At 38.9% G+C, this 24,704-nt stretch overlaps 1 protein-coding gene across 1 annotated transcript in view; it reads right to left on the reverse strand.

Moving 5' to 3' along the window:
- Window positions 1-19,011, reverse strand: part of LOC121369790 — a 60,300-nt gene extending 41,289 nt beyond the window's left edge. The window contains exon 1 of the mRNA XM_041494864.1: window positions 18,947-19,011. The gene's annotated coding sequence lies outside the window, so the exon portion shown is untranslated. The remainder of the gene's footprint in view (window positions 1-18,946) is intronic.
- Window positions 19,012-24,704: the final 5,693 nt, after the last annotated feature.

Consider the following 24,704-nt stretch of genomic DNA (forward strand, 5'->3'; position numbering starts at 1 on the left):
GTAGTCCATCACTTTGTCTTGATTTCTCATGGAAAGTTTGTCCAGACCCTTGTGGTAGTGACCACTTTCCAGTTATTTTGGAGAATGATGGACCTCCATCACTTGAAAGAGTTCAGAGATGGAAGTTGACGGGCAAACTGGGATCAATTTCGGCATCTATGCAGCACTCGACTGCAACAAACTGCCATGACTGGTGCGGATGATCCCATGTCTTTGTTCACCTCCATCTTGAAAGATATTGCAGAGGAAACTATTCCTAAGACTTCGGCAGTACCGAAGCGTTTCAATAAACCATGGTTCAATGAGACATGCAAAGATGCAATCAAAGAGCGAAACAGGACCCTCGAGAGGTTCAAACGCGAACCTACCGGGGATAACCTGAATAGTTATCGCATTGCTCGGGCAAAGGCTCGTAAAACTATCAGACAGAGTAAGAAATCATCTTGGAGAAATTATGTCTCCAAGTTGACTTCTCAAACATCTGTGAAATCTGTCTGGAATAGGATACGTAAAATCAAGGGAAAAGAATCCAATAATACAGTTCGCCATTTGTCTGTCAATGACACGGATGTTACGTCTCATCGTGACATTACCAATGCATTGGCAGACAGTTTCTCCCATAACTCTTCTTCTTCTTTCAGTACAGATGATTTTACGTCTGTCAGAAATAAAGCTGAAAAGCAACCTATTAACTTTTCATCTGAAAATGTTGAAGTATACAACAGGCACTTCTCTTTGGAGGAGTTGCAGGACGCTCTACGTAGAGCCCATGATACTTCGGTAGGACCAGATGAAATACATTATCAACTCTTAAAACACTTACCTGAATCATCCTTAATGGTTCTATTAAATATCTTTAACAAAATCTGGATTTTGGGTGACTTTCCTTCTGATTGGAGAAAAGCCATTGTCATTCCTATTCCTAAGCCTGGTAAGGATCCAACAAATCCTACCAGTTATCGCCCTATTGCTTTGACAAGTTGCATTTGTAAAACCATGGAAAGAATGATCAACCGTAGACTTGTCTGGTATCTTGAGTCCCACAAATTGCTTACTAACGTGCAATGTGGGTTCAGGCCTAGACGTAGCACGGTCGATCATCTTGTTAGATTTGAAACGTTTTGTAGGGATGCTTTTATCCATAACCAGCATTTGGTATCGGTCTTTTTTTGACCTCGAGAAAGCTTATGATACCACGTGGAAGTCTGGGATTTTGAAAGACCTCCATGGCATGGGCCTAAGAGGCCGTATGCCTGGCTTTATCTCAAATTTCTTACAGAATAGGTCTTTCAAGGTACGAGTGGGATCTACGTTATCCGATTCTCACTCCCAAGAGATGGGTGTGCCTCAAGGTAGCATCCTGTCAGTAACTTTATTTTCCGTGAAAATTAACAGCATCACCCAGTGTTTAAAACCTGGCGTTGATAGCTCGTTATATGTCGACGATTTTCAGATTTGCTACAGGTCGTCCAGTATGAGTATCATTGAACGTCAGTTGCAGCTTTGTTTGAATAAACTTCAACAATGGGCAACTGACAATGGATTTCGATTCTCAAAGTCAAAAACAGTCTGTATGCACATCTGCCAGAAACGAGGTCACCATTTAGATCCACAGCTGTTTCTGGACAAAACTCCGGTTCCAGTTGTGGAGGAGACCAAATTTCTGGGGGTTATTTTTGACAGGAGGCTATCTTTTGTTCCTCATTTACAGTATGTGAAAAAGAAGGGCTTAAAGGCCCTCAATATATTAAAGGTTATTGGCAAGACTGAATGGGGAGCAGATCGAAAGGTTATGCTCCGACTTTATAGATCTTTAGTTCGGTCTAAACTTGATTATGGGTGCATTGTGTATGGGTCAGCACGTAAGTCTTACTTGCAAATGCTAGATCCTATACACAACCAGGGACTTAGGCTTTGTCTTGGTGCTTTCAAAACATCTCCTGTGGAGAGCTTGTACGTCGATGCACACGAACCTAGTTTGGGTGCTAGACGTGCAAAGCTTTCTCTGCAATATGCTACAAAGATTAAATCAATGCCAAAACATCCTGCACACAATGCGGTGTTTGATAATAAATATATGAAGTTATTTGATGCGAAACCGAATGCGATTCGAACATTTGGTCTTCGCATTAAGCAGTTTTTATCAGTTTCCAACATTGATTTAACAGACATTTTGGAAACGCCTTCATATTTTATTTTGCCACCTTGGTGTATCAAACCACCAAAAATTGTATTCGATCTTGTGCATCTAAAAAAAGATCGCACAGATGCAGTTATTTATAAACAACATTTCATGGAAATCCAAGAGCGGCACTGTGATTACATTCCTGTTTACACAGACGGATCACGGGATGGGAATTCTGTGGCTTGTGCTACAGTGTTTCCATCAGACACAATAATTTCCATGAGATTGCCCGATTCAGCATCAATCTTTACTGCTGAAATTTGGGCAATCATTAAAGCCCTGGAACAGATTAAGGATTCATATGCATCCAAGTATATTATTTTTACAGACTCACTTTCGTGTCTTCAAGCTCTACAGTACATGAAATTGGAGCACCCCTTAGTTGGGATGGTGATACGAAAGTGTGTCTTTTTATCAATTGCCAATAAAGATGTTATACTGTGTTGGGTACCCAGCCATGTTGGCATTAGGGGTAACGAAAAGGCAGATGTTGCTGCCAAGTCTGCTTTGAACTTGCCCCGTGTCCATGTTGGTGTCCCCTACAGTGATTTTAAATTTCATATTAACCAATATATCTTTTCGACTTGGCAAGATGATTGGGACGGTGCGGTTGCGAATAAGCATAGTCTTATGCCGTGCCCGCATTGGCCATACATATTTGACGCATTCATTTATTTTAAAGAAGGACCCTCCTCCTCAGTGTGAACACTGTCAGTGTACACTGACTGTGCGGCACATTTTGGTGGAGTGTGATCATCTCAAGCCGACAAGAAATGATATATTTGGCAACAGAAATGTTTTGGAATCGTTTAAATTCCATCCAATGTTAATTGTAAAGTTTTTAAAACACTTTGACTTCTATACAAAATTTTAAGATATACTTAACTTGATTTTATATATTGTATTATACTCCCCCCCCCCCCCCCCCCACAGCTCCTTACACTGGTTTTACATGAGTCTATATAAATATGTTCATATACTTACCATTTGTGACACCCAATAGCCGATATGTATTTTTGTGCTGGGGTGTCGTTAAACAAACATTCAATCAATCAATCAATCAATCAATCAATCTCTCTCTCTCTCTCTCTCTCTCTCTCTCTCTCTCTCTCTCTCTCTCTCTCTCTCTCTCTCTCTCTCTCTCTCTCTCTCTCTCTCTCTCTCTCTTTATGCGAGTGTCTGTGTGTGTTGTGTTTATGTGTGTGTGTGTGTGTGTATGTGTGTGCGAGTGTTTGTGTCTGTGTGTGCGTGCGTGCGTGTGTTTATGCGAGTGTTTGTGACTGTGTGTATGTGCGTGCGTGTGTGTATGGTGTATGAGTGTTTGAACGTCTATAAATTAGTGTCACTGTGACCTTTTCCCTGTTTTCATCATTAAATACATGTTCATATGCTCAGACTACAAACATTAAATACGAACGTTTCGGATTATCGCATGGGTATCTAATCAACGTTTGAGATTATAACACTTACGTGCAAACAGATTAGGCTACTGAATTTATTATGAAAGCTAAATACATGTAGATAAGTACCTCGATGTTAAACAAATAACAGTCATTCTATTTCAACTGGAGTTTTTAAAAATCTATAATAAGCTGCTTGTCAAATATATAGAATATCTATAAGCTACTTTACTCAAAGGAATACGTCGTGCCATTTCGTGTCTTGGAACAACGGGGATTACTGGCAATCAGTCGTAAACAATTAGTAACTCACCATGAGATAACTGCAGTTTAATCGATTTCATTTCTCCATATATACAGGGCATGTATACACAGGTATATATCGGATGATTAAAATAAAACGAAAAAAAGAGAGAAAAAGAAACAACAACAAACAAACAAGAAATACATGTCCCATTTTTTAAAGTTGAATAACGGAAGAAGTACACAACATTGCTATTTTTCACACACCAAAGGCTTATTATAGTGTGCACTGACGGTGATACAGACAGATAGTTTATGAAGGTAAATGGGAGATTTCGGAATTTTCACGTCAACAAACAATGAATGAATTAATGAATTAATGTTTAACAACACCCCAGCACGAATCAACAAACAAAGCTAACTTGCGTTTTTGGAGAAAGAAAACATGATTTAAGTAAACGCAGGGGGAAGATGGCGAGCTTATTTTGTTTATTTCCGCATTTAGTTTTTACTTTAATCACAGAGTACGTGATCGATTATCGCGTGGTTGAACGGGTCTATTTATGATTTGCCAGCATCGAATCAAAGACAATAGTGGATAAATAATTCAACCCAACAGTAGTATAACTTATAAGGGTCTATGTAGGGTCATGACCTACTTTCTCGTGACCTTGACCTACTTTCTCGTGACCTTGATGACGTCACGGCCTTGTCACGTGACCCGGCCCCGTCCTACTGGCACTGACCTACGTAGGCCGGCCCCCAACCTACTTAGACTAGTCCTGACCTACTTAGTCTGGTCCCGATCCGTTGTACTTAGCAACGCCCGTGCTATCCTGTTTGTGGGAAGTGTATCCCTTGCTACTAATGGGAAAGTGTAGCAGGTTTCCTCTCTAAAACTGTCAAAATTATGTTTGACATCCAATAGCCGATGATTAATAAATCAAGGTGCTTTAGTGGTGTCGTTAAACAAAACCACTTCTAAGGACTCAGCCCGACATAGAGTGTGAAGATATGATCATTTGTAGAATAGTCTTTCCTGAATCCTGCTTGAATTCCAGATAGTGTATTATTTGTTTCAATATACAGTTTTAGTTTATTATTCAACACAGCGGTAAAGAGTTTTCCAAGACAGTTAAGTAATGTGATAGGTCTATAAATGTTTGGATTATTTTTATCACCACTTTTATAAATTGGTTTGATTATACCAACTAACCATGAGTGAAGGAAAATACAGTTTTCAAAAACTAAATTAAAACGTTTAACATGTACAGTATATGAATCATACAATCAATAGTTTGCTTAATATAGTCATTAATTGTTTTATCTAAACCTGAAGCTTTGTTATTCTTAAGATTTTTCACAACAGTAAGTATTTCTTCTTGTAATATGGAGGAATTTAATATACTGTTATTTTTCGATTCTGATTTGGGAGTGGAGTCATCGCTGCTGTTTACATTTATTTATTTATTTATTGAAAGACGTTTTATTGTTTTTTGAAGAACAAATGGATTAGGTACAGATTATACAACTTGCTAGGCCTTCTCCATAATACATGCACGTTACGACAGTAATACATTTTTGCAATTTAATTATGAACAGAAATAAATAGTACTGAAAAAGAGAAAGAAGAAAGGAAACAGAAAAAGACGCAATAAAGTTTTCTATGTGTTCTATAATTAGACGGCAGGTTTGCTAAAGGAAAACACAAAACAAACAAGGCATCGCTGCTGTTTACATTTTTAAAGTACTGATGAAGTGTTTCTAAAGGTGGTGAATTACAGTCATCTATGTTTTCCTTTAACAGTTTCCAAAACACCCGTGTGTCATATCGGTTAAGATCTGTAAGTTTCTGTTCAGTCTTCCAGTTGTGTCTACTCAGTGTTTCGGGCGAGACGTAGCTCAGAGGTAAAGCGCTCGCTGGATGCGCAGTCGGTCTAGGATCGATCCCCGTCGGTGGGCCCATTGGGCTATTTCTTGTTCCAGCCAGTGCACCACGACTGGTATATCAAAGGCCGTGTTATGTACTATCCTGTCTGTGGGATGGTGCATATAAAAGATCCCTTGATGCTAATCGAAAAGAGTAGCCCATGAAACGGCGACACCGGGTTTCCTCTCTCAATTTCTGTGTGGTCCTTAACCATATGTCTGACGCCATATAACCGTAAATAAAATGTGTTGAGTGCATCGTTAAATAAAACATTTCCTTCCTTCTCAGTGTTTCACTAGTTTAATTTTACTGTTTGCTGGCGTTTAGAAGTCTTTGTTTGTTATCAATAATTGTTTTCTGTTTCTTGTAGGCTGTCCTGGCCACCGTGTTTTTTCTTCTAAATAACCTGCATTGATTCCCGAACTATGCCTTGTTATTACGTGTGTAGACACATGTATCAAAGGCATACTGTCACAGACCACTGACCTGATCTACGTAACCACCATACTCCACTTATTAATGATATTTTGTAAAAATAATTGAATTGTGGTAATGGTCCATAATTCAAAAACTAACATTGCTGAGGGGGTTGACATGGATTGTACTCCATCATGATGTAGTTAAAGTGATGCAATAGCTAGATTTGGTCTGTAAAAATTAATGTAAATTTCATTTATTATTCATTAAAAGAGAAATAATGTCCTTAAATCTATGACAGTCTGCCTTTAACTGCTGTATCCACAAGTAGTTTGCTAATATTGTTTTCTGACGCGGATACTTTCTCGTTTTACTGCCGTAAATGGATTTGATTAGCCAATTAAAATTCGCGTTATGTGCAGAGTGAATTAGAAATCGATTTATTCCAATACTTGTGCAGTTGTGTACTTCACCACATCCTTACAACTATTCCGAAACATTGGATCGAAGTCTTTTAAAAATACGCTGGCATTCCGTGAAACAATTTTATCACCCATATGATGATAATAATACTGTGCATTAGACGCGCCAGTGACTTGCTTCATTAATTAATGATATACACAAAAGTGGACATTAAAGCGAACATTTAGTCCGCACATTAGGCAGTCCGCTTTGGATTAGCTGTCATTTTGTAAAATTATATAAAGGAACCAGGTCAAAACAGCACCAGGACAAAAGAACCCCGAAAATGTCAGTTGAAGTTAAAACCGACCTTGGTGGTGTTGTGGTTAAAGCATCGAACATAAGGTTGGTAGGTACTGGGTTCGCAGCCCGGTACCGGCTCCCACTAAGAGTTTTAACGATTCAGATGGAAGATGTAAGACCACTACACTGACTCATATTTTGTTTTACTAACAACTAACCAACTGGACAGACATGCGAGATAGCTGAGGTGTGTGCCCAGGATAGCGTGCTTGAACCTTAATTGGATATAATCATGAAAATAAGTTGAAATTAAATAAATGAACGGCTAAGTAAAAGGTTTTTATTTGTTTGTTTTTTCTTCATTTTGTTTCTCTGTTCTTGTATTGTTTGTTTCTTTTGTTTTGTTTGTTTATTTGTATGTTTGTTCGGTTTCTTTTGTTATTGTTTGTTTGTTTTTTTTTCTTGTTTTTGTTTCTTTGTATGTGTGTGTGGGGTGGGGGAAGGGTTAATGTGTGTGTGGGGTGGGGGAAGGGTTAATGTGTGTGTGTGGTGGGGAGGGGTAATGTGTGTGTGTGTGTGTGTTTTTGTGTATTTTTTTTTTTTTTTTTTTTTTTTTGGGGGGGGGGGGGAATGTTTGTTTGTTGTTGGGGGTTTTGTTGTTGTTATTTAGGGTCTCCACGAGTACTCGAGTACTCGGGTCCATGCCGAGTCTAGCAAGACTCGAGTTCGTTCACCCGTGGAAGGCATAGAATAGGATAACATACCAACGTGTATTGGCCTATATCCAATTAAGGTTCAAGCACTGTGCAAGGCATAGAATAGGATAACATATCAACGTGTATTAGCCTATATCCAATTAAGGTTCAAGCACCGTGCAAGGCATAGAATAGGATAACATACCAACGTGTATTAGCCTATATCCAATTAAGGTTCAAGCACCGTGCAAGGCAGAGCATTCTCATTTAGTTATATTTGATTACGTCATTTTGCCATGAAAATGTATGCAATGCAATACACTGGCATGATTTGGCGCTGGAATTAACAAAGAAAGAAAGAAGTAAATGTTTTATTTAACGACGCACTCAACACATTTTATTTACGGTTATATGGTGTCAGACATATGGTTAAGAACCACACAGATATTGAGAGAGGAAACCCGCTGTCGCCACTTAATGGGCTACTCTTTTCGATTAGCAGCAAGGGATCATTTATATGCACCATTCCAAAGACAGGATAGTACATACCATGGCGCCTTTGTTACACCAGATGTGGAGCTGTGGCTGGAACGAGAAATAGCCCAATCGGTCCACCGACGGGAATCAATCCTAGACCGACCGTGCATCAAGCGAACGCTTTACCACCGGGCTACGTCCCGCCCCTGGAATTAAGATTCATAATACTATTTAACTTTATTCTTTAATTAGTCATAGATCTAGTGTACGTGTCTGGTACTCAGTACTACTCGGGTCTGGGTCGAGTTTGAACCTCGAATACCCGAGTCCAATATTTTGGACTCGTGGAGGCCATATTGTTATTGCTGTTGTTGTTTTGTTCGTGATGATATGTCCATTTGGTTTGGACCATTGTTTTTTGGGTCATCATGTACAATGACTGCTGCTTCAGCCAATTATTATCAGAATCGAATCGAACTGGGGCTATTCTAGCCAGTATTCATTTTAATGGACCCAAGATCACTTTGTCTTCGTAACAGCATAATAGTTAAAGTTTGTTTTGTTTAACAACACCACTAGAGCATATTGATTGATTAATCATCGGCTATTGGTACATTTTTGGTAATTCTGACATGCAGCAAGGGATCTTTTATATGCACTTTCCCACAGAAAGGCCAGCTCATACCACGACTTTTGACCAGTAGTGGTGGATTGGCTGGAACGAGAAAAAAATGCAACAATCAGTTGAATGGATCCGCCGAGATGGTTCGATCCTGCGATGCCAGCACCTCATGCTAACACTTACCGACTGAGCTAAAACTCGCCCCCTTCAATGTCCGAGTGGTGTTTATAAGGAAATTACTTGATACCGAGTCGGGCAGTTATTTTTGAACTGTCCAACTTGATATCAATAACGTGGATTTGGTTTAAAACAAAGGTAAGGGAGCTATATGCAGAGATGGGTCCAGAAAATCCATTTAAGGGAGGGGGGGGGGGCTCATTGACATGAGGCGGAATGCCAAGCGAACTTTGGGGGAGGTTTGGAGGGGGATCGTAAAAAAATAAAAAAAATAATATATATATTAAATTTATAACTGTCGCAAAATTTAACCCTGCACCCCCTTCCCCAATCCGCTTCTGATATGTATACAATAACACGTTCATCCAAAATATTTATTTACATGTAATAGGTGTTCCTTTTAGGGCACTGAAGTAATTTCCTGATTATCATCGGAGAAAGAGAAGTTTTAAAAAATACCGTATCTCTTATTCAAAATTCCAGCTGTGGTGGCTTCCTTCTGATGTTAAATGAAAGTCATGTAGCGTTGGAATGAATGGCAAATTGCACAAGTTCTGTAGCTAATTCCAGCTGTGGTGGCTTCCTTCTGGTGTTAAATGAAAGTCATGTAGCGTTGGAATGAATGGCAAATTGCACAAGTTCTGTAGCTAATTCCAGCTGTGGTGGCTTCCTTCTGGTGTTAAATGAAAGTCATGTAGCGTTGGAATGAATGGCAAATTGCACAAGTTCTGTAGCTAATGTTTATGATTTATTTATTATTTAATGCCTGTGCAATTGTAACACCCATGAAATACAACGTCACCATTGTTGGACTACCGACCGTGTCCGACTTACGATCACGTTACTCTAATAACACAGAGACAGCTCAGACGAAGGAAGCAAATGTCTTATTTAACGACACACTCAGTATATTTTATTTACGGTTATATGGCGTCAGACATATGGTTAAGGACCACACAGATATTGAGGGAGGAAACCCGCTGTCGCCACTTGATGGGCTACTCTTTTCGATTAGCAGCAAGGGATCTTTTATATGCACCATCCCACAGACAGGATAGTACATGTGCATACCACGGCCTTTGTTACACCAGTTGTGGTGCACTGTCTGGAACGAGAAATAGCCCAATGGGCCTACCGACAGGAATCGATCGCGCATCAGGACAGCGCTGTACCACCGAGCTACGTTCCGCCCCTCCGCCCACCCCAGCTCAGAAGAGCAACATATTGCAGGGTAAAATGAAAAATGTTTCTCATTTAATTCCTGCATTATACAAGTTCATAAAAACAGACCTTACCACATAAAATATTTACTAAAATATACAATAGTTAAGACTCGACATAGAAGCGTGCCTAAAACAGTCCATTTCTAGACCTAATAGACGAAACAGAAAAACACTTGCTAAAATCATCCAAAAACGTGAAAAATGTTTGTTTGTTTTTTAGAATGAAGAAAGAAAAACGAAAAACAAATGTGTTTACGATTATCTAATCTTGTGTTCCGCTCATGGTTCAGTTATATTTTAATTCCACAACGCTCTAAAACACACGTCAGAGGTTCTGATGTTCAACACATATACCATCCTTACCTGGAACGAGAAATAGCACAAATGGCCCCCCGACGGGGATCAATGCTTTTTCTTGTTCCAGCCAGTGCATCGCGACTGGTATACCAAAGGTTGTGGTATGTGCTATCATGTATCATATATAAAAAAAATCCTTTGGTATTAATAGAAAAATGAAGCGGGTTTCCTCTCTAAAAGTTATCAAATGTTTGATTAAATAGCCGATGATTAATAAATCACTGTGCTATAGTGGTGTCGTTAAACAATATGTTTTATGAATGTCTGTGGAATGTGCTGAACAACAGAATGCATTATTCTTAATGCAGCAAGGGATCTTTTATATGCTGCAAGCACTGGTTGGAACCAGAAAAAAACCCAATCATTTGAATGAATCCACCGAGGTGGTTCGATCCTGCGACGCAAGCACCTCAAGCGAGCACTCAACCGAATGAGTTAAATCCCGCCCCTTGATGAGAAGAAATGCGAAATTTTGTCATCAGTGTTGCAATTCTAAGGCAATATTGTAAATACAACAAGTGTCTGTCAAACGTGTGTGTGTGTGTGTGTCGGGTGGGGTGAGGGAACAAAGTGAATTGGAGTGAAGTGAAGTGAACAAAGGGTAAACAAGTAACACAAAATATAATGATATAAATATTGGAATAAATACATCAAAGGAATGTGAATAGATTTCACGTTCAGTATGTAATGTTTTTTATTTGTTTGTTTTTTTGTTTGTTTGGGTTTTTTTTTTGGGGGGGGGGGGGGGGGGGTTCATTATTTTAAAAAAAACCACCCTCATACTTAAACAAACTTGCGTATTCAAAAGGTCTGGGTTTTTTAATTAAAAGTAAATATTTCTCTTTTTTAAATACGTCTTGTATAAGTGTGAAAACGTGTCATCCGGTCTCAGTAGTGTGGTGGTTAAATCATCGGACTTGAGGTTGGAAGGATCAAGGTATATATCTTTTAAAAAATAATTCATATTTAGCAAACTTGCGTATTTAAAGGTCTGTAATTTAAATAAAAGCAGATTTTTTTTTTTTTTTAAATATGTCTTGTATATTTGTGAAAACGTCAGATTCGGTCTCAGTAGTGTATTGGTTAGGTTGGTAGGTGCAAGGTAGGTACAAGACAGGTACAAGACAGGTACAAGGTAGGTACAAGATAGGTACAAGATAGGTACACGGTAGGTACAAGTGTAAAACGACTCGGTCAGTAGGTGTAAGGTCACAGCGAAACGACTTCTCTCTCACTAACCACTAAGAAAAATCAACCTCCACTGAGGGGATTCGAATCAAAAACCCTCAGTGTGAGAGTAAAATTTATAAATAAAAATAATAAAAAGATGCACACATATCCACACACATACTCTCGCATAGAACCACTCACACATTTTATCACAAACACGCACGCGCACACTTACATGCAAATTGAGGGATATCGATCTTGTAAGATAATGTGAAATTTTCAACAGAAATACTAAATATAAATATCAGTTTTCAAGTGGGTATTTGAAAACTAATTCATCATTATTTAGATCAAGAAAAATATTAGTTTTAATATATTTATTAATAAATACAGAAATTTGTTAAAGCGATATTGATTTAAAAGTATTAAGAAGTACTAACGCATATAATGCTTAAAAATTTTGACAATATTAATATTTACATCCCTTGATTCAGCTATTAAATGTCTCTTGAAAACTTATATTCTTTATATTGAGAGCAAAGCATTGATGGATTCATTTGAGCAATTTTGTATTTTGAAATAAGCAAAAAGCAATAATTCTTTTAACAATTCTAAAGATAAACCATTATCCTTAAACAAATAAATACATATTTCATGAAAAATAGAAATTAAATCATAAAGTTCATCACAATACAACAATAAATGACACATATCTTCTTCTTCTTTAAAAAAAACAGGTACAAGATAGGTACACGGTAGGTACAAGTGTAAAACGACTCAGTGAGTGGGTGTAAGGTCACACTTCTCTCTTACTAACCACTAAGAAAAATCAACCTCCACTGAAGGGATTCAAACCACTGATTCTCATTACGAGAATCCAGTGCTCTACCAACTTAGCTAATAGAACACTATATACCAACACTACTACGTCTGGCCCAGGACATCGTACTTGAACTTTAATTGGATACAAGCACGAAAATAAGTATAAATGAAATCAAATCAATGCGTGTGAAAATGTTAATAAATAATACTGAGCAGTCCATGTGTATTCAATTAAATCAATGAAGGCCCGTAGGAACCAGGCCGTGGTATGTGCTATCCTGTCTATGGGATGGTGCATATCGAAGATACCTTCGTGCTAATCGAAAAAGAGAAGCCCATGAAGTGGCGACAGCGGGTTTCCTCCCTCAGTATCCGTGTGGTCCTTAACCATATTATGTCCGACGCCATACAACCGTAAATAAAATAAATATGTTGAGTGCATCGTTAAATAAAACATTCCCTTCTTTCCTTCCTTCCTCTTTGATCACAAGAAGAGACTCCACGTGATAACCTGTTTCTTAAAAAGACACAACCAGTTTTCAAACAGTGCGGCATATGTTTCACTATTAGAAAGAAATGTTTTATTTAACGACGCACTCAACACATTTATTTACGGTTATATGGCGTCAGACAAATAGTTAAGGACCACACAGATATTGAGAGAGGAAACCCGCTGTCACCATTTCATGGGCTACTCTTTTCGATTAGCAGCAAGGGATCTTTTATATGCACCATCCCCCAGACAGGGTAGTACATACTACGGCCTTTGATATACTAGTGGTGCACTGGCTAGAGCGAGAAATAGCGCAATGGGCCCACTGACGGGGATCGATCCCAAACCGACTGCGCATCAAGCGAGCGCTATACCACTAGGCTAAATTGCACTATTCGAGCTGTTGTTGATACTTGAAATCAGATAGTACTTATATTTTATTGTTTGGAATATTAATTTACGTACATCCTAGGTGCTTATGGTCGTACCACGAAATGCATGTTTCATGGTTCTCAAAACAAAACCCAAAACGCACGTACCTCTGCGAAGAAAACGTTCTGGAGATGGGCACTAGTCTTCTATTTTCCTACGTAACAAACTCTTGTTTCACTCTGTTGTAACTTTACCCAGATGTGTTTTGGGACCTAATTCACAAAGGTCTCTTAGGCTCTGCTAGACAACAAAGCATCCTCTTTGCAAGTCTTTTAGCATTGCACTGCGAGATCGCAAAGTTGCGAGAGTTTAGAGAATTAGACCCCAGGTTTGTAGATTTAACTAAACTTGCTGTCTGTTTTCACGGGTTCTAACTACTGAAACTATAGGGTCTGCCACTTCCAATCCTATTCATTCAGGCTAAGCATCCATAGTGAGTCATTTATTCCACTGAATCCTGCACAACAGCCACTATTTTTACAATAGTTAGTTGTTTAGGAAAGAACACCTTATTAATAGAATTTGTTTTTAATGAAGTAAATGTTAGGAGAGAAGGTGGAGCTAAGGTTGCTGGAGGCTGAACATTGTATCAGTTTATCCAGATACACAGTGCAATACTTTAATGCACAGTTTGTCACCTGACTGTCTTTAAATCAGAAATATACCTCTCTGTCTGTCTGTGTGTGTGTCTCTCTCTCTGTGCATTCCTCCATAACAATATGTCGGACACCAACTAGCCGTAGTTTAATTGTTCTGGTGTGTCGTAAAACAAGCACTTCTATCCTTTTCTATTAAAACTAGCGTGACAATTTTTGTGCGGAACTAGGGTAGTCATAGATGCTGCCCACTATCACTGAAATTAACAGCTTAACCTCCTTGTTCTGATTTACTTTAAGCGTGTAGTATCTATATCCGTGGTGTATATGTTGATTGATACGCTGTATGTTGGAGTTTTAGCCACATGTTACTATTGTATTCCAGTCCCTACTATCTGCCCCAAGAACGTTAGGGGAGCGCTCTATAGCTACTGACTGGCCTAGATCCCGCCCTTGATCAAAGAAACATCAGCTTGTTTAATTGCACTCCAGTCCCTACTATCCGCCCCAACAACGTTAGGCGTCGTGTTCCCATTACTCTAATTAGTGTTGCGTGATAAAGTTGAAGTTCGAGGTGCACCATAAAATATTTACGGAGTAAAAACAGCTGCAGCGACCTAATTCACTATTAACTCTCGCAACTTTGCGATATCGCACTGCAGCGCAAAAAGACTTGCAAAGAGGATGCTTTGTTGTCTAGCAGAGCCTAAGAGACTTTTGTGAATTAGGCCCCTGATTAGTAGTAATACTTGATATTGGTTATTTTTGCAAATATTATACTATTATCGATTGTCAATAAATAAATACACTTTCATTTGTTATGCAGTATACACCAGAAATGGAACTGCGATTTTCATATTAGCAGGTGTATGTCTGTCTGTGGCGAGTGAGGTTTATTGGGGTCGAGTCATGTTCCCCAGGAAATATATTTCATACAATAATTTATGGTCATTTCGTACCATAGTCGTTCCGTACCATAGTGCTTTGGTCATTTCGTACCACAGTCATTTCGTACCATAGCCATTTCGTACCTACTTTTTACCATCTCGTACCATAATGTTTGGTCATTTCATACCATAGTGGTTTCGTACTCGGGATCTTATTTTTGTCATGGTATGCCACTTCTTATTTTTATTGTTGACGAATAAACGCTGACGTGTAAACATACCTTGTAAAGTGAGCAAAGGTTTAAATGAACATATGTATATTGCCACTGATGATCATTTCATATGATACGAGACTCCCCCCACCCCCCCACCCCAAAGAGGCTTAGGTCCTTAGCCCACTGTCGACAGATTCTCTGTCTATGCTTGCCTTATTATAACAATCGTTATAATCAACAGTCACATCAGTATCGTTTGAAGATAAAAGTAATAAAAGTAATATATCATCTTTATTCTTGTTATTTGTTTCTTTCTTTCTTTCTTAAGAGTGGGGCTTCAATATAGCTGCATTAGCCTAATGTTTATTTTTTAAATCAGTAAGTCGGCATTTTACTATCTAGACTATCAGTCAACTAAGCTGCACAATAAATGATTGAGGTACGAAATGACCAAACAGACATGGTAAGAAATAACCATGGTACAAAATGTCTATGGAATGAAATGACCAAATAACTATGGTACGAAATGACCAGGGTACGAAATGGCTTGGGTACGAAATGGTAAAATTGGGTACGAAATGACTATGGTACGAAATGACTGGTTACCTTCCCTTCTAGTTTCACGCGTCTCCCACATAATATATAGAACTACGGCCCAAAACACAGAGGATCAGGGTGACTGGATCTATCATCCCACAAACACGATAGCACATACCACGGCCTTTGATATACCAGTCATGGTACACTGGCTGGAACGAGAAATAGCTCAATGGGTCCACCGACGGCGATCGATCCTAGACTGACCGCGCATAAGGTGAGCACTTTACCACTGGGCTACGTCTCGCCCTACATTGATTAGAATGGAATATGCAGCTTATTTGGGTCTTCCAAAGGAAGTGATTTGTCGATATTTCAAGGGCGGATCCAGACGTTTGAAGGAGGGCGGATCTAGGCTTTTGAAGGATGGGGGATACTACTCAACAAGAGTACAAGCCAATTACAGTGACACACCCCTCCATTTTCGAGCATTTTGAAGCAGAAATATATGTTTTGATAGAGCTGCTTGGTGATACATGTATTATATTGCAAACTGTATTAGCAACACCATATAAGCAAATGAAATGGGGTGGAGCGACTGACTGAGATTCTATTTTCCATGTATTTGAACGATTTAAAATAGTATTTATCTAGCTATGGATGTGAAGGGGTTTTTCCTATCACAGACAACCAACATGACCCAATAGATATTGCTTTGCACATGTTTTGCTTGTTATATGCAGACGATACTGCCCTATTACCCACTGCAGCAGACCTACAACACACCTTAAATATGTTTTATCAATATTGCAATAAATGGAAACCTAAAATAAATGGTAACAAAATGAAAATATTTATTTTTAACGGTAACACTAGATATTATAAACATAATAATTTTAAGATTGGAAATAATACATTAGAAAATGTGAAAGAATACAAATACTTAGGAATTACTTTTACAAAATTAAAAAACTTTCGAATTAGTAAGAATAGACATAAACAACAGGCTACCAAGGCCATGTACTTTGTACTATCAAAATCAAAGGACAACTATCTATCAACCGAATGTAAACTTAAAATGTTCCACTCAATGGTTCTGCCAGTTTTATTATATGGATGCGAAATATGGGGATATAATAAAGTTGATATGTTTAATTATGTACAAATAAACTTTCTAAGACACATCATACTTGTTAAGAAAGCAACACCAATATTTATGTTACAATAGGGTGAATGCCAATCGAGTTTGGTATGCTACTGAGCGCAACTGATATCAGGAAAACAATCAAAATTGTCTACTCTTTTATACAAAATTATGTTAAATGACCACCTTGCTAACGGAACTAACTATAACTGAATTAACATTGTTAAAAAAACATTGAATAACTTGGGAATGTTATGACGTCGCTTACCACAATTACGTCATTACACTTGTATTACACATGTGCTTCGTATGATTATTATTAACTCGGTTATGTTGAACCATATGGATAATAACACTTGTTATTACACATGTGCTTCGTATGATTATTATTAACTCGGATATGTTGAACCATATGGATAATAACACTTGTTATTACACGTGTGCTTCGTATGATTATTATTAACTCGGTTATGTTGAACCATATGGATAATAACACTTGTTATTACACGTGTGCTTCGTATGATTATTATTAACTCGGTTATGTTGAACCATATGGATAATAACACTTGTTATTACACATGTGCTTCGTATGATTATTATTAACTCGGTTATGTTGAACCACGTGGATAATAACACTTGTTATTACACGTGTGCTTCGTATGATTATTATTAACTCGGTTATGTTGAACCACGTGGATAATAACACTTGTTATTACACGTGTGCTTCGTATGATTATTATTAACTCGGTTATGTTGAACCACGTGGATAATAACACTTGTTATTGCACGTGTGCTTCGTATGATTATTATTAACTCGGTTATGTTGAACCATGTGGATAATAACACTTGTTATTACACATGTGCTTCGTATGATTATTATTAACTCGGTTATGTTGAACCATATGGATAATAACACTTGTTATTACACGTGTGCTTCGTATGATTATTATTAACTCGGTTATGTTGAACCATATGGATAATAATTATTTTTGATTTACTCTCCGACTAATTATCTGGAAAGTTCACTATTCATATGAATGTAGGTTATAATTCGTCATGTTATATGATCTCACATTAAATTCCTCACCCCTCACCCAGTTGCTGGCATCTTCCTATGCCTATATGAAGTGTGCACCTCAGACATCCAACCACCATCCGCCACCCCACCCCATTCTTCTGGTCCTCCACTGCTATTACTCCCCGTCGGTGGGACCATTGGGTTATTTCTCGTTCCAGCCAGTGCACCGCGACTGGTGTATCAAAGGCTGTGGTATGTGCTATCCTATCAGTGGGATGGTGTATATAAAAGATCCCTTGCTACTAATGAAAAAAAATGTAGCGGGTTTCCTGTCTAAGACTATATGTTAAAATTACCAAATGTTTGACATCCAATAGCCGATGATTAATAAATCAATGTGCTCTAGTGGTGTTGTTAAACAAAAGAAAGTTCTTCCATTACTATTAAGTTTGAAAATAGTCCACAACTTTCTGCAATAGATCGATTGACAGAGATGTACAGAAATGTAATACCGAAACTGCCTTTTCGGGATTCTCAGGATTTTCCGTATATAGATGGAAACTGGCCCTACCATTGTGGAGAAGAAGGAAGAAGGAAATGTTTTATTTAACGACGCACTCAACACATTTCATTTACAGTTATATGGCGTCGGACTTATGGTTAAGGACCACACAAATATTGAGGGAGGAAACCCGCTGTCGCCACTTCATGGGCTACTCTTTTCAATTAGCAGCAAGGGATCTTTTATATGCTCCATCCCATAGACAGGATAGCACATACCACGGCCTTTGATGTACCAGTCGTGGTGCACTGGCTGGAGCGAGAAATAGCCCAATGGGTCCACAGACAGGGATCGATCCAAACCGACCGCGCATCAAGCGAGCGCTTTACCAGTGGCACTGGGCTACGTCCCGCTCCTAGACAGTACCAAGTCACAATGGTCCCCTTAGTTCTCTGTCTCAGTATAAGTTAGCCCGAGTACTCTGACAGTACGAGAGCTAGACGGACATTTGGTTACATGTAATGAGAGTGTGTTAACCGTCCGGATGTCACTCTAGGTGTTCTACTGTCAAGTACTCGAGCTAAGTGAGCCTGTAAGTATTAAAGAAAACCACAAAGTCGAAGTCCGACAATTAGCTAACATGTTCATGTTGTTGTGAGATAAAGTATTTGATTAGAACAGAGAGAAAAATGTACTTACATTGCCGATTAATGTCAATGTTTGCTAACTTCTTCAGCCGAATCTCTCAAGTGGATCTCGAAAACATGGCTTACCGAAATTCTAATTTTATAACAAGGGAAAACCCCGGCGGTCCCCGCACGTGACGTTTATTAAATATACATAGTAGTCTCTATAAGATTGGAACTTTTGTACTAGTATTTTATTCTATTATGTTTCCATTAGACGATTGTGGGGGTTTTAATAATAATACTAACAACAAGAATAATATAGGGCGATTACGTTTGTTATTGTTTGTTTAGTTCTGTTGAGGTGGGTGGTTGATGAGCCTTGATTATCAACGCCACCGAACTATTAGTTTTAGCCTATTATTTGTGACAGGATTACGTCCCTTTATTAATGGCCAACTGAATTTTTAAAATCACGTTTTTAATAATAATAATAATAATAACACTGGCGTGGGAAGAGGGGAGGGGCATGTGCCCCCACGTTGAGATATGTTGCTTCATATTTGCTTTATAACAGTATAAAAGTGTGTAAATATAAGTGTTGCCCACACACTGTGACACACTTTTCAGCACCTTCCTACGTCACTGCATAATTATAATTATAATTATACAACAACATTAATAATAATAGTAATAATAATATACATATATCCTGCATGCACACGTATCAGATTAATGTAACTTAAATGTTAAACTTAACGCATAAACAGGCGAGTGGTATGCATGGTTATTTGCTCATTTTCGATGTTTTGATTGACAGCCGATAGTCCCAAGAAAGAAAAAAATGTTTTATTTAACGACGCACTCAACACATTTTATTTACGGTTATATGGCGTCAGACACATGGTTAAGGACCACACATATTTTCAGAGGAAACCCGCTGTCGCCACTACATGGGCTACTGTGACGGTACATGCTCTTAATTTGTTTTCGCCTGTGGCGATTTTACTTGTGTTAGAGGGCCGTGTGCAGTTAATTGCACTTAAGCCCAGATGGGCAACTTGTTACGTAATAATGCGCGACGGTCTTCGATCGGTACGCCTAATACACACCCAGCCAGTTGCGGAGGCCATGTGGCTAGTAGTTACGTAATATCTCTGGTAGTGCTGTTTATGGCCAGGAGATTGCTCGCGGTTGGCGACAGCCAGACTGACGATCAGAGAGAAATATACCGACTCTAGTAGATGTAGAATATGAGATGATACGTGAGGTACCGCCTTGTACCCCCAGGCAAAATCCTGATTTATAATAAATAGCTAGTGTTTTAGAGATATCGAGGAGAAACATTTGGAAGGCGTCCAGGGGGGAACGTTGTCCGTTTGGACTGGTAAATATATTATTTCTGCTCTGTGTATAACCTTGATGTGATTGATGTGACTTTTAAATATTTTGATACTGTATTATACCAATATTCTTTAGACAGTGTCTTCGGTCATCTGACGAAGTAAATTGTAGACTTCTTGTTCTAACATTATACGAGTATTTGGTAATATAAAGCTTAGCCAGTCATCCTAGACGACCTAGGTACACTGTAGGTTATTGTCTTTATTGTGATAGGTACCAATATTAATTCTGTGTCACAAGGTTACTGAATGAGTAGTTAGGGTTAATTAAAAATTAACCCGTTAGGAATAGAGCTGTAATTCCTTTATTAATTAAGTTCCCCTGGAAGCGTTCCTAAATTATCACACGTTACTGAACGAGTAGTAAGGGTTAATTAAAAATTAACCAGTTAGGAATGGTGTTGTAATTCCTTTATTAATTAACTTCTCCTGGAAGCGTTTCTCAATTATCACACGTGTGGGTGTGGTGTAACGGTGAAGTGATTCGCATATTGTGTAACTAGACACCTAGAGATTAACTAATTAAGTGATCAGTTCTGGGTTGTTATTATTGCTGTTATTAATTAACTACTACGGCTGTACATTTGTCAGCGTAGATTAATACAGATTCCAAAGTGTATTGTGTTTTGTTGTGTTTCTAGTGAGCTAAACGTGCTATAATAATATATACTTTATATAAGATCGTATCTCTGATCATACCTAGAGACGAGCCATACTAGGGTTTAACAGCCTGTTACAGAGAGATCTAATAGATATACAGTTAGGAGAGATATTTTGATAATCGTGTTTTATTCAGTTACGGGTATTATAGAATCCCCGTGACAGGAGTAGAAAATTGGGGGCTCGTCCGGGATCTGAAACAGGACATGCATATTTTAAAAAAAGTATTGTTTGTAAATGGGGGCTTTATAAATTATTTTTACAAATTTACCAGAAGTAGCACGTTGTTCACTAGAAAATTAATTAATAATAAGTGCGTCATATCTAAACATGGATAAGAATTTGCTGGATAGGCCTACGCTCAGTGTAGTGGAGATTAAGCGAGCACGTAAGGCCGAGTTAGTTGAAATCGCGGGTGAGCGAGAAATTGATTTAACATCAGCTAAAACCTTAGGTGATATAAAGACAATTATTATCCAGGAAGTTTTTGGTGATAGGCCTGTTATGGAAGACAGTGAGATTGTTCCAGAGATAGAGATAAGTGACTTGAGTATGGAACAACAGTTAGCTTTTAAAAAGCTTGAGTACGAAAGAGAAGAACGTGCATTAGATAGAGAGAGAGAAAGAGAAGAGAGGGATAGAGAGAGGGAGAGAGAAAAAGAAGATAGAGATAGAGAAAAAGAAGATAGGGATAGAGAAGATAGAGAGAGGGATAGAGAGAAAGAGAAGAGAGAAATAGAGAAGATAGACATAGCGATAGAGAAAGAGAAGAGAGGGATAGAGAGAGAGAGAGAGAAAGAGAAGAGAGGGATAGAGAATTCCAGTTAGAAAAATTAAAAGTGGAACACGACATTCTGGAACCATCAAACAGTCAGTGGGCATCACCTGTTATTCTGATTCAAAAGGGAGATAACAGTTTCCGGGTGTGCGCTGACCTACGTCGCGTGAATCAACTCATCAAGGCAGATGCCTACCCTCTACCCCGCCTTGACGATTGCATCGACCGAGTTGGACACGCGCAATACATCACCAAATTGGACCTACTGAAGGGTTTTTATGCCATTCCGTTAACGGAGGAAGCTAAGGACATTCTGGCGATCATCACACCTGACGGCCTCTTCCAATTCCGAGTGATGCCGTTTGGTTTGAAGACTGCCCCTGCTGCCTTTCAAAGGATGATGAACCAGGTGTTATCTGATTTAGAAACCGTCAGTGTGTATCTGGACGATGTGGTGTTAGCCACCGACACTTGGGATGAACATTTAACCGGGTTACAACTAATATTCAGTCGCCTACAGAAAGCTAACTTGACTGTGAACCTGGGCAAATGCGAATTCGTGAGAGCTTCAGTGACCTACTTAGGTCATACTGTCGGACATGGTTGCGTCGCCCAACTGCAGGCCAAGACACTAAGCATCAGCCAGTACCCTGCACCGACCAACCGTCGTGAAGTTCGCCGGTTCCTTGGCATGGCCGGTTATTATCGTCGTTTCTGCGCTAGATTTGCGACGGTAGCGGCCCCCATCACCTCGCTGCTAAAGAAGGAAACGAAGTTCCAGTGGTCAGATGAATGCGAGAAGTCATTTAACCGTCTCAAGCAGATGCTCTCCTCGTCTCCCGTGATGGCAGCACCAGACTACCGAATGCCGTTCAAGCTAGCTGTGGATGCAAGTGACGTGGGAGCTGGAGCTGTGCTGTTTCAGGAAGACGAAAATGGACTGGACCATCCTGTAAGTTTCTTCTCGAAAAAGTTTGACAAACACCAGGTGAACTATTCCACTATAGAGAAGGAAGCTTTGGCCATGGTACAAGCTCTGAAGCATTTTCAGATCTACGTGAAATCGGCAGTGCACCAAGTGGTGGTCTTTACTGATCATAATCCGCTTACTTTCATTCACAGAATGAAAGCCACCAACCAGAGAGTTTTGAGGTGGAGTCTTCTTCTGCAAGAATACCCAGTTACCATTGAACATATCAAGGGCACATCCAATGTAATCGCTGATGCCCTGTCCCGAAGTTGAACGTTATGATATGTGTTGACATTCTTGATTTCTGTTTTGTTTATATATATTTTATTTGTATACCAGGGACTCAGAGACTCAGTGTGATTACTGGTAGTCACCCTATTATTACATGTGTTATAAATGCCCGTATGCGTCGGTTAACGCACCTTTTTGTTTTAATGTAGTATATTTTCCCTATTCCTAGAGTAGAGGAAATATCCTTTTTGAGGTGGGGGTGTGTGACGGTACATGCTCTTAGTTTGTTTTCGCCTGTGGCGATTTTACTTGTGTTAGAGGGCCGTGTGCAGTTAATTGCACTTAAGCCCAGATGGGCAACTTGTTACGTAATACTTCTGCGCGACGGTCTTCGATCGGTACGCCTAATACACACCCAGCCAGCTGCGGAGGCCATGTGGCTAGTAGTTACGTAATATCTCCGGTAGTGCTGTTTATGGCCAGGAGATTGCTCGCGGTTGGCGACAGCCAGACTGACGATCAGAGAGAAATATACCGACTCTAGTAGATGTAGAATATGAGATGATACGTGAGGTACCGCCTTGTACCCCCAGGCAAAATCCTGATTTATAATAAATAGCTAGTGTTTTAGAGATATCGAGGAGAAACATTTGGAAGGTGTCCAGGGGGGAACGTTGTCCGTTTGGACTGGTAAATATATTATTTCTGCTCTGTGTATAACCTTGATGTGATTGATGTGACTTTTAAATATTTTGATACTTTATTATTCCAATATTCTTTAGACAGTGTCTTCGGTCATCTGATGAAGTAAATCGTAGACTTCTTGTTCTAACATTATACGAGTATTTGGTAATATAAAGCTTAGCCAGTCATCCTAGACGACCTAGGTACACTGTAGGTTATTGTCTTTATTGTGATAGGTACCAATATTAATTCTGTGTCACAAGGTTACTGAATGAGTAGTTAGGGTTAATTAAAAATTAACCCGTTAGGAATAGAGCTGTAATTCCTTTATTAATTAAGTTCCCCTGGAAGCGTTCCTAAATTATCACACGTTACTGAACGAGTAGTAAGGGTTAATTAAAAATTAACCAGTTAGGAATGGTGTTGTAATTCCTTTATTAATTAACTTCTCCTGGAAGCGTTTCTCAATTATCACACGTGTGGGTGTGGTGTAACGGTGAAGTGATTCGCATATTGTGTAACTAGACACCTAGAGATTAACTAATTAAGTGATCAGTTCTGGGTTGTTATTATTGCTGTTATTAATTAACTACTACGGCTGTACATTTGTCAGCGTAGATTAATACAGATTCCAAAGTGTATTGTGTTTTGTTGTGTTTTGTTGTGTTTTTAGTGAGCTAAACGTGCTATAATAATATATACTTTATATAAGATCGTATCTCTGATCATACCTAGAGACGAGCCATACTAGGGTTTAACAGCCTGTTACAGAGAGATCTAATAGATATACAGTTAGGAGAGATATTTTGATAATCGTGTTTTATTCAGTTACGGGTATTATAGAATCCCCGTGACAGCTACTCTTCCGATTAGCAGCAAGGGATCTTTTATTTGCGCTTCCCACAGGCAGGATAGCACAAACCATGGCCTTTGTTGAACCAGTTATGGATCACTGGTCGGTGCAAGTGGTTTACACCTACCCATTGAGCCTTGCGGAGCACTCACTCAGGGTTTGGAGTCGGTATCTGGATTAAAAATCCGATGCCTCGACTGGGATCCGAACCCAGTACCTACCAGCCTGTAGACCGATGGCCTACCACGACAC

The sequence above is a fragment of the Gigantopelta aegis genome, chromosome 1, assembly GCF_016097555.1.
Source record: "Gigantopelta aegis isolate Gae_Host chromosome 1, Gae_host_genome, whole genome shotgun sequence".
Classification (NCBI taxonomy): Eukaryota; Metazoa; Mollusca; class Gastropoda; order Neomphalida; family Peltospiridae; genus Gigantopelta; species Gigantopelta aegis.